This window comes from Taudactylus pleione, unplaced genomic scaffold (genome assembly GCF_031769625.1).
Source record: "Taudactylus pleione unplaced genomic scaffold, aTauple2 ptg000147l, whole genome shotgun sequence".
NCBI classification, from domain to species: domain Eukaryota; kingdom Metazoa; phylum Chordata; class Amphibia; order Anura; family Myobatrachidae; genus Taudactylus; species Taudactylus pleione.
In genome coordinates this window covers 158,435-177,571 of record NW_028284549.1, presented here as the reverse complement: position 1 = coordinate 177,571, position 19,137 = coordinate 158,435, and positions in this window count along the sequence as shown.

Genomic DNA, 19,137 nt, shown 5'->3' with positions numbered 1-19,137 from the left:
TTTCCTGATGGTGCCATGTTGGAAGTTGAACTGCCACCTATTTGTGCCACCCACTACTGCCGCTTAGCTTAATCAGCCAGCTAGCTTGGTGCAACTTTTTGGCCTAAACTAGATGAAAACAATATTGTGAGCTGTAAGGTGGTCAAAATTGACTGGAAACGAGTGGAAATTAATGTTATTGAGATTAATAGTACTGTAGGAACAAAAAAGCTCACATTATGTGATTTTAGCAGTTTTTATCAATTTAAAAAAAAAAAAATACAGATCCAAAACATGTAAGGGTGGTTTTACAAAACCAAAACAGGAAAGTTAATCCAGATCCAAACCAAAGCATGTGGATCGGCACACATCTCTAATTTTATCTTGTGTAACCTGTGGCGGCTCCTACCTTTTTCAGTCAAGGAGGCTGCCCGGGCTGCAATTCACATTGGCACTGGTGACGAAAATGGAGTCGACTTTGGGCCTGATTCAGACCCACTCGCAAGCGGCTGTCCGCTCGCAAGTGGGTCGATGTTGTGCTCTGCGCATGCGCACAACGGCGGAAGCTCCGTCGTGCGCATGCGCCAGACGCGACGAGCGAAGGACTTTCCTTCGCTCGTTGTGTCTGATCAAAGGGGGCGTGCTGTCGATGTTGATTGACAGCACGCCCCCTTTGGTGGGCGTGCCGGGGGCGTGCCTCCCTGACGGGGGCGTTCCCACGGGAACGCCTCCCGTCAGAAGCCGGCCCACTGACATCACTAGTGATGTCAGTGGGAGTGATTTTGGCTCTAATAGAGCCGAAATCACTCCGGGGCTTGCGGTTGAAAACCTCAACCGCAGGCTCTGGCTTGCAGTTTCGATGGTCGCGATGGTCACGACCATCGCGGCCATCAAACTGCACGCTCGTATAGGCTGTGGGTGGTGACCCACAGCTATACGAGCGTCCAGGAGGACGCTCCATTTTTATGGAGGGCGGCCCTCATTCAGAGCGTGCGCTCTGCTCAGAGCGTACGGCTCTGAATGAGGGCCTTTGTCTCTATTCCTCAGGCCCAAAAAATGTGATAGGAGAAAAGAGAAAATACATGTGCACAAAAAATGTTTCCTAGGGACTGCATAGAAGCCAGCTAATACTTGCATGACAGATGCAGGAATGCTTCTCATTAGATGCATTTTCTGCAATTAAAAATTGGGACTGGCAGCCCCAGGGAGAGAAAAGCACCTTGTCCTGGGAGTAACAGTCTGGTGTGCGATTAGCAGAAGAACAGGGGTCCAATGTGAATCCTGCCAGTGCATGTACTAGGGACTAAGGGCCTCATTCAGAGGCGGTCGGAGGATGCAAGCGGTCGCTCAGAAACTGGGCGGCCACTTGCATCCTGACCGCCTGCCTCTGTTGCGGTTGTCAGGCTGTGGGTTAACACCCACAGCTCTAACGACCGCTCCGGTGATGGTCGCGATGGTCAGAGACCATCGCGACCATCGGGGCTTATGACGAGACCCTAGGGTAGGGTCTCACTTGTCATAAGCCCCGGAGAGCTTCTCGCTCTGTCTGAGCCGGAAGCTCTCCACTGACATCACTAGTGATGTCAGTGGGGCCTCCCCCAAACGGTAGGCGTTCCCATGGGAACGCCTCCGTTTGGGCTGAAACCCCCCCGGCCCGCCTTCCAAACGGGGCGAGCTGTCAATCAACATCGACAGCTCGCCCCCTTTGGATCGAGACCCGCTACAACCGACGCTGTCGGTCGTAGTGGGTCTCACGCATGCGCACGACAGCGCCGTCGCCGTCGTGCGCATGCTCTGTGGGGGGCCATCGACCTGGTCCGAGCACATTGGCGCTAACTACCGGGTCTGAATGACCCCCTAAGTACTGGGCACACTTGCCGACATCCTGACTGCACCCTTCGGGAGTGGGCAGCACAGCATTAAGGGGGTGTGGCAGGGACTTTTGGCGGCATTGGGGGTGGAGTGGGGGCACTACCACGCAATCGCATCATCATAGACCTGTCCCAGTACTCAATGTCGAAATTATTTATCGTCATTGTGAAGCAGGAGGTAGGGCGGTGGTATATGCGGGTATTTGCTGGGGGATACGGGTGTGTGTTTGGGAGTGTGCGAAGGTGGATACATGCGTAGGCCGCCGGCTGGGAGACCTTCCTAATTTTCTGGGTGATTTTCGGGAACTTCCTGGCCGTTCCAGGAGAATAGGCAAGTATGGCTTACTGGAGGTGGTGGATTATTTTGGATAGAGGCTGCAGCCCTGCAACTCCTAGGTAAGATCCGTCACTGTGTTTAATACATTTACATACTGTAACTGTGTAAGTAAGTTGTGTTATATATAGGGAAAGATGTAAGTATGTGTGAGCACAGCTAGAAATAGGACGAGACGAGACTTAGATGGAGAAAAATATACAAGCTGGGAGGAAGGATGTGAGGGATGAAAGGGTTATGGACTGTGCTGACTGAATAGAGACATACAGGTGGGTGGGGTGGATGGGAAGGAAGTGTTAGGCACTGTGGCATATATTTACCATGTCAAAGTTATCATAAGTCTCTATCTACTAATGAAAAAACAAAATAGATAAAAGCTCTCTGGGCTTCACTGCACAGGGATGTGTGGGGAGCTCCTTATATCTAGGTGTCTCTGACAGTTACACATTGCATCATTAAACATTTAAAAGGGAGGCCTGTAAGACGTATGGGCAAACTATTATATATGCAACTGACTAGGCACAGATCACCTATTGCATTCATTCTTCATATATAGGATGAGCAGGGCATGAGGTCGGCAGGGAAAGAACAATCTGTTGCCAGTTAGTTCATTAGAACATAGGGTCTGATTCAGAGCCGGACGCTATTTGCGGACGGTCGTTCTGAAAAAGGGGCCGGCTATTTAAATTAAGCGCTCGCTCTTTGCGGTCTGTTGACGCCTCTATGTCTGAACGAGCGAACAAAACATGCGCTCGCTATTTTGAAAGAACCGACCCCTGGCCGCTCGCTTCATACGTCATCTCCGCTATTTATTAGATTAATCGAGTACATCGAATGGCGTATGAACTGCTCGCTATTCTTGTGGTAGCATTTTCCTACCGCAATCATGCGAGCAGTTCAGACTAAAAGACAACCCAGTGACGTGGTCGATGACGCTGCTTTAGTAATTATGCACACCCTTAAAACGCCCGTTTTGACCATTTGGCACGCCTATGTTCGGATCTCCACTCCCCGTTTTCAAGCACCTTCCCCTGTTACCACCCATAAACGCATCATCCTGTCACTCAAATTAGCAGGCATTCGCTATTTTGCGAGCACACGATTTCCGACCGCACTGACTGCTTTGCGCATGTGTATTACAACCCATACGCATGCGCAGATGTGCGAACATCGCTCGGAGCGAACGAGCAGCCGCTTACGAGCGGCTCTGAATCAGGCCCATAAACAGCAGCACAGAGGGGTGTGATATTATTATTTTTTTGGATGACATTCATACATGTCGACATTTCAGCAATGTCGACATCATAAGTGTCAATATTAATAAAGTCGACATTTTAATTGATTTGCTGATTTTTTATTGCATTTGCTGACCTGATGAGTAGAAATGGCATTTGCCCACATGATCTGCTGAAACGGTTCCTACTTACCAGTGAGGAGCCTCAGGGGTAGCTGGGCAAAATCTGGGACAGTACCCCCTGAAATGCGGATGCACCTGTGTGACCTGTTTAATAGACATTGGAGAGTTTCCTGTTTTGAATCTTAACGGGTGTTCCTATCACATGCAGAGAGCCTCTAGGCCTAGTGCCACATGGAGACACAGGATTTAATATTATGTTTATCATTAATAATAACAATAATAATAATATTATTAACTTTCATTTTTAGGATCCTTAAATCCACCCTTAGTTCAACATAAGTAATATTTCCAAAATGAGTTCCGAGGTCCAGATCGTTTTTCGTAGGCCAAACCTTGCGGCCAAGTGGATATGCCCCTAAGAATTTCTCGGAGCAAGGTGCTACTAGAAAGGTTATACAAGTGCAATTGTTTGAGGCATCTTCTATGTAACATCATTATTTGGAAAAACTGCAACTTGTATTTTGTGGATATGTTGTAGAACGAGTTATCTGTCTGCTGGTCCAACCAGTGCATAGGGTGTATACAGTACCTTCACAACTTTATTAAGTCAATGGGAGGCTCAAGAATGCAGGTGTCAATGGAGCAATTACACATAATCATTATCATCATTATCACCATCAACATCAAGTGCAGCCTTGCTAAATGTCACTCACCCAAAGTCTGGGTAGCCTGAGCTCACAGAGAGCCCACAGCATAAAGACAGACGGCCATGCTTGGCTACATATCTCATTACCAAGCTCAGTGAGACACAGATAAATAATATTTTCTCACAGTCTGCTTTTTTGGTAGTGTGGCTCCTTGTGGAGTGCAAGCTTCAAATTTGGTCGTCCGGCACTTCTGAACAGGCCTGGTACTTCAAATAATTTTGTGCAGATGTACTAAGCTCTGAAAAGTGATAAATTGGAGAGTGATAAACCACCAGTCAATCAGCTCCGAGCTGTTATTTTTCAAACACAAGGGCAGATGTATGAAGCTCTGGAAAGTGATAAAGTGCAGAGTGATAAACTACTGGCCACTCAGCTCCCAACTGTCATTTTTCAAAAACAAGGGCAGATGTATGAAGCTCTGGAAAGTGATAAAGTGCAGAGTGATAAACTACTGGCCACTCAGCTCCCAACTGTCATTTTTCAAACACAAGGGCAGATGTATGAAGCTCTGGAAAGTGATAAAGTGCAGAGTGATAAACTACTGGCCACTCAGCTCCCAACTGTCATTTTTCAAACACAGCCTGTAACATGACAGTTGGGAGCTGCGTGGCTGGTGGTTTATCACTCTCCAGTTTATCACTTTTCAGAGCTTAGTACATCTCCCCCCTGTCTTATGTGAATTATCTGGATCTGATAGGACAGTGTTTCCGTATATGCTTTTCAGTGTATCACTTTGTAGTTCAGGCTACAGACTGCTATCTTTGACTATTATAAGGTGGTGCCTCTATATGGGGAGGAGCCAATATGGCACCTGACTATGTGGTGTCCCCCTAGGAAAATAATGTAATACTGGTTTTCTACATGGTATAACTTGAAATAAAAGGTCAGTTTATTCATTCTCAATATGGTTATTTATTCACGTTCGGGTCTCTTTATATTGGTGCTGGGGATTGAGTACTCCACTTTTATGTTCTCTGCAAATTTGTTTTACTGGAAGGTGAAACAACAGGCCTGAATTGGCTTTGCCTAAATGAGGCCTTTCTCACCAAATTAATTACCAGGGTTGAGAGGCCTCAGGAGATGCTCCGGAGTCCAGTTGCCTGTGGTGCAATACGGGAGCTGTAAGGATAGCACATCAGCTCTTCACAACTAGAAGGATGCAGCTCTGATGGTGACTTGGTTGGCTTACTCTGCCCCTGATGGAGTTCTATAGGGCACATGAGGAGGCCTGGCAGGTGCCAAGCAGTTTCAGTAGATGGCAGGTCCCACATATCTTTTATTCTAGACGAGGATCTGGATGTGTACAAGCAGTGTTGGTGTCTTGTGAGTGCTATGATGGGTACTTGCCCCTTTGAGCAGATTCCTGCCCTGAGATGGAAGATACTACAATGGGTTTATATTGTAGCGTGGGAGACTTCCTTTGGTGGAGCTCTCGGTAAAGACAGATTGGCTGCTTGATGTAAGTTGGGCTGTGTACCTGGGCTAATAGAAATACCTTATGGTGGGAAATAGGCAGCTGAATTCTAGTAAAAAAAAATTTCTGGATAAAGGCCTCTGTTAGGCCCGTGCACTCACAGGTTTATGTGATGCAATGTTGAATTTTAATACATCTAGAACAGGTGCGGCCAACCTACAGCCTGAAGGTTAAACGTGCCCCCCCCCCCTCATCCGGGAGTCCTCCAGGCAGCTCTGTCCATAATCTGGAAGTGGTATATGCTTGGCACGGTCCAGCCATGTCACTCTCTGTACGATTACGCTGCAAAATTGTGCCAATGTTTGCAATCACACAGCCACCATAGAGACGCCCACTACCGCTATCTCACATCCATAATACCTTGCAGTCCTGCGTATACATCGGGAACATCAAGTAACATCGACCCCTCACGCTCAACTACAACAGGTCTGACCCCACTGAGAAATTGCTAATCTCGTCGCACGCAGTTAGTACACAAGCTGCGGTTGTTGTCGCAGTGGCTAATTTATGCATGCCCATGCAATGGCTTTCAAACGGACAGGCACACCTGCGTTTCATCGATCACCCCTTCCCATCACCACCCCCAAATGCCGATGTTCCGTCCCTCGTTCTGCGATGGCTTTGTATCTGCGTAGGTGATTGCAGAGCCATCGCAATGCTAACACATGCACACGCAGTACGCACCATCGGCCGATCTGTGTAAGCTGTTGCATTGGCGATACGTCATGAATTAGGCCCAGCGTAAGAAAGAACAAGTGACTGAAGGCCTGATTCAGCAAGGAACGCAGATGCAAAGACGTACGTAATCGGTCGATTGTTGTGTTCTGTGCATGCATCGGAGTGCATGTGAGTGAACTAGCAATTGCGATGGAAACTGCGTTTGCAGAGGCTACGCAGACCCAGAGTAGAGTGATTGACAGGAAGTGACTTTTGTGGGTGGTGACGGGGGGGTCGGGCAAACGTAGGCGTGCCAGTGCGTTTCAATGGCGTTACATGGGCGTGCATAAATTAGCCACTGCGGTACCATACGCAGCATGAGTCCTCATAGCGTGCGCTGAAGTTAGCAATTCCTGAGCGAGGTCTGACCTGCCTTACCTGTGTGTATAGGTCCGATGTTACTCAATGTTTCCGATTGTTTCGCTGTGTAGCCCAAGTATACGGATATGAGTAAGGGGAAGTGGGCGTCCTTATGTCAGGATGCGTACGCAATGTGAATGCACACATTTAAATAGCGGCACTGATATTAGCAGTGCAGTTCCGTGTGTAAAAGCAGAATAGCGATCCGTGCTGAATCAGGTCCTGTGCACATTGGTAAAAGGGCTGCCATCAGAAATTATGGGGCCCGGGACTGAAATAATAGGCAAGGCCCCCGCAGCCCGGCATCCACTGATTGTATCGGACCAGGCAGTGAGAGACAGCCTGTGTCTGTTGCAGCATGACAAACAACTGAGTGGCCCGGCGCAGAGGGAAGGTGTAGAAGCGGACTGCGGGCGGCTGGTAGGCCCTTCCCTCACTGTCTGAGTGTGCGGGCCCGGAACTGCAGTTCCGGCAGTCCCCCCCCTGATGGCGGCCCTGACTGCAGGTGGGGGAGATGTAACATATACAGAGAGATTTAGATTTGGGAGGGGTGCGTCCTGACTGACATCTAGATTGCATTGTAAAAATAAAGCTGTTCAGCATTTATGGGCTACATGCAAAAGCAGCCAGTGTTTACCCTACATGCAAACATAATAAATGTATTTGCTCCCCTTGCATTGCAGCATGGTTTGTCCAGGTACACAGGATCCTGCACCTACAAATATCAGGGAGCTGTAGGAAGCTATCCAGACGGCATGGGTCAACATCTCTCCAGAGGGGGTCCTACAAGTTACTACGGGTTGGGTATGAAATCCCAGCTGTCGGGATGCCGCTGGTCAGAATACCAATAGTGGCATCCCGATAGCCAGAATCCTGACACCCATAGGAATGCACGTTAGTATATTGCTAATCCCTACGCTAACCCTAACCCTCCCTCACCGATGCCTTACCCTAACCTCCCCACCCTAGTGCTTAAGCCTAACCTCCCCGTACCCTAAACCTAAGACCCCCTCCCCGATGCCTAAACCTAACCTCCCCCCCAGTGCCTAAACCTAACCTCCCCCTCCCTGCACCCTAATTCCTAACCCTAACCCTTCCCCTAAAGCCTAACCCCGCTACCTAACCCTAACCTCCCCCTAATACCCCGATACTTACCTTTAGGATGCCGGCGGTCGGGATACTAGTGCCGGGATCCCGACCTGTCGGGATTTTGGCGCCTGTATACATCACGTTACTAGGTATCCATGACCTTTGGCACTTCAGTGTATTGCAGAAGAGCAGGGGATTGTCCTGTAGTCTTTAAGTAAGTTTATTACAGTTGTTTTATTTTGTAATACATAGTTTCCTTAATGTCTTAAGAAAGCACTTTAATAATACAAACAAGTCCTACGATTGCTTTGGAGTAACAGAAAGCCATTTAGTCACGCTATAATTACTGCAGTCATAGACTCACACTGAGCATAGGCTATAGCCATTGAATGGGTTTCCAGATGTTAGTGATTGTGAAGAAGAAAGCAGAGCAGAATGTAACGGGTGTTACCTTTCTGGAAGCCTCTGTGGTTGTCTTCAGGATATACTGATGCTGAGCTTGGTGGATACCACAGCTGTTTCTCAGCAATACCTTCCTATTCCAAAACACCCAAACAATACAAACCTCAGTGCAGCTGTACTAATGCCATCGTGTCTTCATTATGAGGTCTACTCATCATCACTTCATTTCTACAACAGTAGGTGAAAATAATTGTCCCTAGATAATTTCCACAGTCCTCATACTATAGTACTATATAGTCTCCGTACTATAGTACTATATAGTCCCCATACTATAGTACTATATAGTCCCCATGCTATAGTACTATATAGCCCCCATGCTATAATACTATATAGTCCTCATACTATAGTACTATATACAGTTGTCCCCATACTATAGTACTATATACAGTAGTCCCCATACTATAGTACTATACAGTCCCCATGCTATAGTACCATACAGTCCCCATGCCATAGTACTATATAGTCCCCATGCTATAGTACTATATACAGTAGTCCCCATGCTATAGTACTATACAGTCCCCATACTATAGTACTATATAGTCCCCATACTATAGTACTATACATTCCCATGCTATAGTACTGTATACAGTAGTCCCCATGCTATAGTACTATACAGTCCCCATACTATAGTACTATATAGTCCCCATACTATAGTACTATACAGTCCCCATGCTATAGTACTGTATACAGTAGTCCCCATGCTATAGTACTATACAGTCCCCATGCTATAGTACTATATACAGTAGTCCCCATGCTATAGTACTATATACAGTAGTCCCGATACTATGGTACTATACAGTCCCCATGCTATAGAACTATATACAGTAGTCCCCATGTTATAGTACTATACAGTCCCCATGCTATAGTACTATATACAGTAGTCCCCATGCTATAGTACTATATAGTCCCCATACTATAGTACTATACAGTCCCCATGCTATAGTACTATATAGTCCCCATACTATAGTACTATACAGTCCTCATACTATAGTACTATATACAGTAGTCCCCATGCTATAGTACTATATACAGTAGTCCCGATACTATGGTACTATACAGTCCCCATGCTATAGTACTATATACAGTAGTCCCCATGTTATAGTACTATACAGTCCCCATGCTATAGTACTATATACAGTAGTCCCCATGCTATAGTACTATATAGTCCCCATACTATAGTACTATACAGTCCCCATGCTATAGTACTATACAGTCCCCATACTATAGTACTATACAGTCCCCGTGCTATAGTACTATACAGTCCCCATGCTATAGTACTATACAGTCCCCATACTATAGTACTATACAGTCCCCATACTATAGTACTATACAGTCCCCATACTATAGTACTATACAGTCCCCGTGCTATAGTACTATACAGTCCCCATACTATAGTACTATACAGTCCCCATACTATAGTACTATACAGTCCCTGTGCTATAGTACTATACAGTCCCATGCTATAGTACTATACAGTCCCCATACTATAGTACTATACAGTCCCCATACTATAGTATTGGGATGTGGAAATTAAGAAATTCATCAAGTTCCGAAAAAGCATTTTTTTCTGAACTTGGCAGTGATATTGTATGCCACCCTGAGATGGCGTACAGCACCCGATGCGGCAGACGGATCTGAAAAGATCCCTCCCTGCTGTGTCCTCTTACCTTAATAAAACTCCCATCTGGCTCCTCGAGCTCTCCTCCTGTGAGCCAGCAGCAAGGGAGAGGACATACTGTAACAGCGGCGGCGGGGGACTGGCGCTGTGGGGCTGCACAATCTCAGCAGGAGTCCCAGACTCCCACGGTAGCTGTAGCTCTGCGGTGGTGGTGGGGAGGACACGGGATAGAAAGCGTGGTTGGCCGGGGATGAGCGCGGAGGTGCTTCTAAGAGGGTGGGAGAGGGGGGCTGGACTTCTCCGGCTTCTCTCCTGTTGCTTCACTGTCTCTTCGCAGCCTGACTTCAAACTGCGCATGCGCAGCTTCAACTCAGCCGGAGGAGAAACAGTGAAGCAGGATCCTCAGTCGGACCTATCTCCAGTCTCGCACCCAAATAGCGAGTTTTAGCATACCACGTGTGCATAGAGGTGAATTTACACATTTTTGCATACCTCCGTCCAATAAGACGGAACTTTGGCGTTTTTTGCTTTGCATGAAATGGGCATTTTCGGGGAGTGGACTAGGGCAATGTGATGGCACAGAGCTGTTCTGTCTTGTGGGTTTGTTGTGGGAATGCCGTAGTAGTGTAGCTAAAGCTCTGCGCTATTCTGAGTCAGGATGCCTGTATCAGACGGATCTCTTGCACCCAGTTTGAGGCTGGCGCACGTGCCGATACAAATGCTGAAGCCTGCGACTGTGGGCGGCAAAATGGATGCAAATGGAGAGACTCAGGGGGATGATGGTTCTGAATGTACAGTGCTGGGGAGAAACAGGGGGATGTGCTGGAAAGACACAGGGGGCGATGAGGCTCAGAGACACAGAGGGGATGGCATTATTTATATGTCGCTTTCCAAAAAAATTATCGCCAGTTAAGCGGTTCAGGAAATATTGAAAACAAAACATTTTGGGGACATTTCCAATATTTCTACAGTTGTTTCTGATTTTCAGACATTGGACCTGAATCAAAGATGGGCGCAGTGTGGATTGGTGCTGTGATTTCGGACGCAGAGGATCTGTCTATATTTGATAATGCAGCCGGTGCTGTCTTCAGTTAAAAGACGCCCACTGATGGCTTTCTCAGATCCACCGGCTGCTTCCAAAGACGCTCCATCGGCTCCACTGAGTGAACATCGGCCGGCTATCGGACATCTAAGTAACCCTCAGGTTATTCAGGATGTCCGGCAGAACCTCGATTACAGGGCCAGTGGTTTCAGCACGCCCAGAAAACAGGGCCAATGTGCCCCCATGGCATTATCTGCAACACTCTCCCTCCCCACCCCCAAACGGCTGCAGACTGTCACTCACCTGACGGCTTCGCATGCACAGATCAAAAAAATTAGCGATTTGCAAAAACATGAACTCCCGTAAATCTCTGAATTATCCCCACTGTGGGTGTGAAATGATTAGAAATTAAAAATATAAATATTGAAAACCTCAAAAAGTATGAGAGACACAATAACAAAGACGCAGGTTCTAACTTTGGGTAGAGTTGGCAAAAAAAAAATTAGCAATTGTTGGACAGTTGTTCTACTTTAAAATGCGCATAGAATAAAATATTCTAACAAACAAAACTACAGGAATAGTTCCTTGTAAACTGTGCAATCTGCAGATGATAAAAAACAAATTGGTCATAATGTCAAAACTGGATTATTAGCTGAGACAAGATCAGTTTAAAATTGAAGCGTGCGCGACGCCATCTTGCAAATGGCAGCTAGACTCCATTTTAGAAACAAGAATCTGCAAGACGCCATTTTATGACCAACGTCATTTCAAGTTATAACTCAGGAGCTAAGACCAAGGGCAACTGGAAAAAACAAGCTTTCTGAGTAAAAGTAAATAGAAATAGACAATGGGTAGTTTTACATACAAATTGGGAATCCCTTGATGCAGATAAAGTAAAGTTGTGACAATTGTAGTATAATCCAGGCATTGATATACACAATTGGATCTGTCTGAACTCTAGACAGGATGATCCCAAAAACTTCACAGCTTAAGGTGATAATACATTTGCATTTCACACAAGAGTCTAGGAGGACAAAAGAGGTATCTTTCCTTTGAACACAGGAAAGATGGGGGGGGCTTGCTGACAGGACATGTAGAACTACCTCGCCCAGCATGCCACGCTGCTAAAATGTTAGAATCAAATGCACCCATCTTCATACACACATTAATATGTCTTTATACCAAACCCCGAATACCCACACATTTCATATTCATACATAAGGTTCAATAAGCTTTAAAGTGTATGATTCAAGAAGGTTCAGTTAGTTTAAATGCTACAAAATAAAGATATTTGTTAACTAAGGAATTATACAAGATAAACACGTCATTCTTGGAGTTGTTCTGATGCGTACTCTTTCCACAGTTTCCTGGTGCTATCGGTGAGGAGATTGCATCATGCATTCTCGAGTTATGGACCGCAGAACCTACAAGCAACCAAAATGTATATTTTAGATTCAACTGTTAGGATGCTGACAAAGGCGTGAGGAGGAAGACCCCTAGCTGTTAGAGGCAGGGAAAGTCTGTTTGAACCAGCCTGTTAGATGCACTGTAACAGATGCTTCACCTCTGAGAACCAATGACATCAGCATCAGACATACCTTTTGTCTTGTTTATACTGTGGGGGTATAAGTATGGGTGCACGGACACTATTTGGGAGTCTTCGTGCTGAATGCTGAATGACGAGGGGTCTCTTGCTGAAGCCTATCTCTGGGTCCAGAAGCGCCTGCGCACATATACTGTACTTGTGGTCTGTATGATTTACTTTTGCGCCTAAATTGTGTCTTGATCAATTGCATGTAACTGTCTGAACTTTTACCTGAATATCACTTGTGCTTTGGAACCACAGGTTCTATGTCTAAGTCTTTATTTATGGTGTGACTACGTACGCAAATTAGCGTCATCCTTAGAGGTTTATACAGGAAGGATTTTAGAAGGTACAGGCCCCCAGTTGTATATAGAGGTTCTGATCCAATATTGTTAAGAAAGAAACAGGTTGTCCTGATTGCCACTGCAGACTTATGTTGGGTACACACCGGACAGATATATGTACAGATCGAGTGATCTGCAGATATATCTGCAGATGATGGTCGTTCATACACACTGAACGACCATCATCTGCATGCTGCAGCAGGTCGGGCCGGACTGGGGGCGGGTAGGGGGTGTGGCCTAATTGCAGAATGTGTGGCCACGCCCCCTTCGAAGGAAAAAAACCCACATTTGCTGGGCTGTTGTGGATGGGAAGCTGTGCGGAACCCGCGGCTTTCCCCCCCTGATCTGATCGCCCGCACACACTTGCCGATGGACAGATATGTCTGCAGACATATCTGTCCATCGGCTGTGCAGCACAGCCAATGCGATGTGCCTGTGAACGATGTTGTTCACAGACGCATCGTCTGTACACACTGGCCGACGGGGGCACGATATATTGGTCGATCAATTGATCGGCCAATATATCGGCCAGTGTGTACACAGCATTAGGGGTATATTTCATGCAGGTTTTTAGAAGTGGGGATGTTGCCCATAGCAACCAATCAGATTCTAGCTATTATCTTCTAGAAGGTGTTAGATAAATGTTAAGTAGAATCTGATTGGTTGCCATGGGCAACATCTCCACTTCTAAAAACCCACCCTTTAGTAAATATACCCTCAATTGCATGGAGGTCTCATTGCACTTCACATACTGTACTGTACCTCTCCGAAAAAATAAACAATTGAGTGTTTTTATTTAAAAATGCTGGATAAAGACATGAAAAATTGGGACTGTCTCATTTTTCATAATCATAAGCTGGGTACACACGTAAAGATTTTCTGTCCAACCATCCAACTAGTTGATTGGTTGGAATGAAAATCTGGTAATGTATGGGAGTAACTGATGATCAGCAATTTGCTCCTCAATGCCAGAAAACCTGATGACAATGGACGTACAGACAAGTTTGTTAAATGTTTGATCTAAACAATTTGTTCAAACAACAGTTTTTGTCCATTTTCCGGCGTTTGGGAGCAAATTGCTGATTGTCATTTGCTGTCATTCCTTACCAGATTTTCATTCCAACCAATCAACTAGTTGGATGGTTGAACAGAAAATCTTTGTTTGTGTATGCAGCTTTAGAGTAGACCTGACATAAGAGACAAAGGGTCTCATTCAGACACGGTCGCAAGCGCCGATGGTTAGCCCTGCACACGCGCAGCGACCGCACTGCGCGTGCGCAAGCCCCGCAGCGAGAGAGAAACTCTCTCGCTCCGGAGCTCTCTACAAAAGGGGCGGCTGTCGATATTGATCGACAGCTCGCCCTGTTTTGTAGGCGGGGCGGGGGGGGTGGTTTCACAAATGGAGGCGTTCCTTAAGGAACACCTGCCGTTTTGTGAGCGGCCGCACTAACATCATCAGTGATGTCAGTGGGGAGCTTCCTGTTCGATCAGAGCAGGAAGCTCCCTGGGGCTTGTGGTTGCCGAGACCCAACCTTAGGGTCTCGTCGCAAGCCCTGATGGTCGCGATGGTGTTCACCATCGTGACCATCAACCTGGTCGGTCGCTAAGCTGTGGGTGCTAACCCACAGCTTAGCTAGCGACGAGGAGGCCACACTAAAAAAAAAAGGAAGCGGCCGCCCTCATTCAGAGAGAGCGATCGCTTCTTGCGACCGGTTCTGAATGAGGGCCAAAATGCCTATGTTATTATTACACAGAGGTTAAAAAAAAAATTCTGTCTGGATGTGGCCTAATATTTTAACTGTAATTTCCACCCGGCTTGAGCTAGGATAAACATTGCCTGGGTAGACAATAGGTGGAAAGCTTCCTGTTTCATTATACATTAATATATGCACAAAACAAAACTGTGCTAGAACCAATTACAAGACAATCCTACTCGGGCAATAATGCAAGTTAGGGAACAAATGATTTCACACTTTATCCTGCTAGACTATCCCTTCTTGGGAAAAGACTCAGGGGCCTATTCATCATAACTAAAAAAATTGATGGAGGTAATTAGGTTTAGAACTACCGGAGGATTCATCATTCCTCCTCCCCATAACTATCTATTCCGAAAAGCTGTCATTTTTGCGATGACAGCTTCTCAGGTAATAGATACTTTTCCCTCTCTACTCTAATTTACCGCAGCTGTAATCAGTGCTGTGCATGCGCCTTTCTGTCCCCCACCTACCTGGCCACTGCAGCCGCGGACCCCGACCTCCCGTCTGAGGTGGACAAAACAGTAAAGTTAACAAAAAAAAAATAAATATATATATATATATATATATATATATATATACTATATATACACATACTATATCAGGCTTGCCTACCCTCCCGATTTGGCCGGGAGCCTCCCGATTTTCGGGTGCCGCTCCCGCCCCCCCGGAAAGGCAGGCAAGCCTCCCGGAAGTCTCACACCCTCCCCACCTCCCCCCTGGAAAAAACAGAAATCCCCGCAGCGGGGGGCCCGGTGACGCGATTCGCGCAGAATCGCGTCATCGTGGCCCCGCCCCCTGCTTCACAATGCCGAAAATCACGGCATTGTGAAGAGGGGGCGGAGTCACGATGACGCGATCGTGCGGCTCCGCCCCCAGTGTGAGCCAAAATGGCCGCCCCGCCCACGGCTCCGCCCCCAATGGCCGGCCCCGCCCCCCGCTATTAGCCGACAATCAGCTCCCTCCCGGAAGGCTGGAGCTGATTGTCGGCAAGTATGTACTATATATATTTTTTTACTTTACTGTGTTCTGCCAGGAGAAGACAGTCGGAGCAGCAGCTGGAGCCGGAGGAGGGACGAGGGAGCCTGAGGAGGACCTGCCCACGCTGAAAGCAGGTAAGTGTATCCCGCTATACGCCACCTGAGAGTGGTGTATAGTAACATCATCAAATTCCGAAAATACATAATTTTCGGAATTTGATGAATAGCCTAATTTCTACATCCCCATACTAATGTACTAATGTATAGGGAGTGCGGAAATTAATGCCGGCGAACTTAACCAGGAGATATCAGCAGGGGCGAATATATATAATTGGTCCAGAGGGGGCCCGCACCGCACACCCTGCACCCATAAAACTTACCTCTCCGGAGTCCCACATCGTCTCTGGTGTCTGCGCCTGTAAAAACGCCTGGAAAATGGCCGCCGCTGACATTTTCCCGTCGTTTGCGCTTGCACAGTACAGGGAAACTGGCCACTGTGACCACTTTTCCCGGTGACCTGCGCATGCGCTATAGACTCTGGGCACACTCTAGTGCCCAGAATCTATAAGTGCGGCGCTGGCCACGCACAGCTCAGGGGGAGGAGGGGCCCCGTGACGGAGACTACACACGGGCCCCCTCCTCTCTAGAAACACCCCTGAATATCAGTGATACCTCCTGTGTTAAGTGTGTTAATGAATACTAAAAAACGGATAATTAAGGAAAATGTCCTTAAAACCATTATTTTAGTGTTGCTGAATAGGCCCCTAAATTTCACAGAAAATCGGAGTTTGGCCCCTTTCTTTACAGGACGGAGTACAGGTACCAGCGGGCCCTTAATGTTCGGGCATGCTGGCACTTGTTGTTTCCCAAGTGGCAGCATGCCGAGGCTGGCTTGCTGGTACCTTGTAGTCCCCCTGTAACAAACAATATTATTATATATTATTTAATCATTAACTCCACATTCACCATCACCAGGGCTGGCAGTTCCTCAGGAGGGGGACCCCATTTTATTTTTGGGATACCCACTTTCCAAGGAATTACAGCTCTTGGCTGACCAGTCACCAGTCATATTTTAAGTCCCTTCCTCACCTGGGGGTAGATGCACTAATCCTTGGAGAGTGCTAAAGTGGAGACAGATAAAGTACCAACCAATCAGCTCCTGTCATTCTTCAAACACAGCCTGTATACTGACAGGAGCTGATTGGTTGGTACTTTATCACTATCCACTTTATCACTCTCCAAGACCTAGTACATCTCCCCCTAGTTGTTTTAATAAAACACTCTAAAGGAATTTGTTACCTGGAATGAAGACTTTTATTCCAGGCAACAAATTCACAGGAACATCTAACAATAATGGATGTCTGAATCGGGATATCTATATAATAAGCGAAAAATCGTGTCGGTCTGTCCGTCCGATTGTTTGTTCTTTATGCAAGGCCAGAGTTTTGGACCTAGCTCTGCCAAATTTGGCAGGGTGGTGTAGTTTGACCAGGATTAGGTTTTTACCTTGGTTTGAACTTCATCAGGGCTACACACTGTTATACAATCCCTAAAAATGGGGACACTGTTAAATGACACAGGTTCCGGAAATTGGCAGTCTGCCAAAAACCTGTGAGAAAGCTACAAAAGTATCCTTTTATCCTCAATCTGAGCAATCTTGATGACTCATGCAAGTTCATATTAAAACCAGAGCCTCTGTGTTTGTTTGCATGCAAAGAAGTAACTAAAACTTTCTGGGCTACATAGCAAGATCTTACAAGCCCCCCCTCTTCCCTCAGAGGTAAAAAAAACATACATTTGCCCCCACACAGAGCCCATTTATGTTATGCCACACAGTAGTACCATTATGCCATGCAGTAGTAGTGCCCCTTATACATCATGCCACACAGTAATGCCCCTTACACATTTCCCACACAGTAATGCCCTTTACAGATAATGCCACAGTAGTAGTGCCCCATATAACTCATTATTTTATTTCACACAATAGTAGTGCCCTTACACATTATGCCCCCCCCTGCAACTCACCTCCCTGTATCCCTCAAGCAGCCTCTCACCTTCCCATGTGTGCCATCAGCAGCCAGCAGGTGTGGATTTGGGACGGGTTGCCAGCTAATTACACCTGGTGCATTGGCAGACATGGACAGCCGGTGCAATTTGAATCTGGCGCTGTCGCAAGCCACTTGGAGCTAGTGGACTGGCAGCCGCTGCTGATTGGCTGCCGATCTAGTGAGTGGCAGCGCCGTCTATGCATGACTGCCTGCCAGTGTGCCACCTGTAATCAGGTGGTGGGCCGGCACCAAATCAACTGGACTAGTCCACCTTATATGCGTGACTGGGTGCAGGGGGAGCGGCGGGCCACAGAGGCAACTTGGGCACCATAGCAGCCGCACCCCTTGCACACACGTTACTGCACTATTTGCATGCATGTTAGCAAACAGTGGGGTTATTTTCGGGATCAATGGAATGGGGTTATAGCCGAGGACAGTGTATACAAATAAAGGCTGAAGGTGTACTTCAGGGTCCAGTTATCAACCCGGGCAATGCCAGGTATCCCAGCTATTTCAAATAGAAAAATTGTTAAAAGAGGAGTGTGCTACTGCACAGACTCCAATCTTCCTGTCCCTCCAGGGAGTCTACTTGCCCTGTTCCAAGATGGCAGCTATGGTCACCACTGAGCATGTGCAGGGGCCTTCTTGTCTTGCGCTGTGTAGAGTGACATGGTGGGAGACAGTAGTCTCCTACTTAGCTTATGACAGACCTGGTTAATACATGCATATTACCCTGTTCCAGCATCCTGCACCACTATCTGTTTGCAGTATACACTCACCAGCTGGTGAGCTCAATGGAACCCAGCTAAGATCAAGCTCCGCAGCTGCCATTTCCAGGGAGGATTCCGGAGGAACGGTCTCCTGGTAAATTTTGTGAAGTGTAGCCCATAGGCTGCAGTGGCCAACACCAGCTTCAGATGACATTAGGTCAGGAATGGCCAACCTGTGGCTCTCCAGCTGTTGCAAAACGACAAGCCCCAGCATGCACTGCTTCAGTTTTGCTATTAGGGAATGCTAAAACTGTGGCAGGGCATGCTGGGATGTGTAGTTTCACAACAGCTGGAGAGCCACAGGTTGGCCTGGCCTGCATTAGGTGCTGGAGCTAAACTCCTGACTGCTTTGCATTCCGGAGCTTGGTGAATCTGACCGTTTCGCAGGCTATGGGGGCTGCAGAAATGGAGGGTCCCTCTTTTGTACATACGGGTGATACTTAATATTTGTGGCTATCTCTCCAAAAATAGGTATTTTCAGGGGGGTGTGCTGCAACTATTGGAGCTGATAAAGACCCGCTCGCTAGGATGCGAACACTCGTAGCTGACTGATAGCTGAAATCTGCGCGTGCGTAGGCATCGCAATGCACGTGCGCAAACCACTGCGAAAGATCAGAATGCATTAGCTCATTGCGCATAGACAGCC